The sequence below is a fragment of the Salvelinus sp. IW2-2015 genome, unplaced genomic scaffold (assembly GCF_002910315.2).
Source record: "Salvelinus sp. IW2-2015 unplaced genomic scaffold, ASM291031v2 Un_scaffold5698, whole genome shotgun sequence".
NCBI classification, from domain to species: Eukaryota; Metazoa; Chordata; class Actinopteri; order Salmoniformes; family Salmonidae; genus Salvelinus; species Salvelinus sp. IW2-2015.
This window is the reverse complement of record NW_019946963.1, coordinates 39,827-40,441: the sequence shown is the minus strand read 5'-3', so window position 1 is coordinate 40,441 and position 615 is coordinate 39,827.

Below are 615 nucleotides of genomic sequence, written 5' to 3'. Positions count from 1 at the left end.
CCCATGCGCTACAGCAAAAGCCCGGCCTTGCGAGCAAGGGGAACCACTACTTCAAGGTCTCAAAGCGAGTGACGTCACTGATTGAAACGCTATTAGCGCGCACCACCGCTAACTAGCTAGCCATTTCACATCGGTTACAGAAGCACACTCCACATATACTGTAACAACAACAATTTTGTGGAGAAACCATCAGTGAATTAGAAAATACGATGGAAACCATTTGATTTGTTTTTTGAACATTGTGTGGGTAAATTCCATGTGCACTATGCCATGCGTCATAGCCTTTTATCTCCAACAAGTCAATTTGATGGAACACATTTCTGATGGAAAAATGTGTATATTATTTTTTTGCAAATTTCTGAATATTCACATGAAACTCTGGCCAATTGGATGGACACTAGCTATAGAGAGTAGCTGTTGCTTTAAGAGATATCTCTACCTGAAAATACATAATGTAAGTGATTGATAGGTGGTATTCAGCAGTCATTAAAGTATACCTTATTTACTGTGAAGAACTACTAAATTGTGATTTTTGTCAGACAGCAGCTCTATAGAGACGAGATGATGACTTGGAATTAAATAATAAAGTTATCAAATAAAACTAATGTAATATAC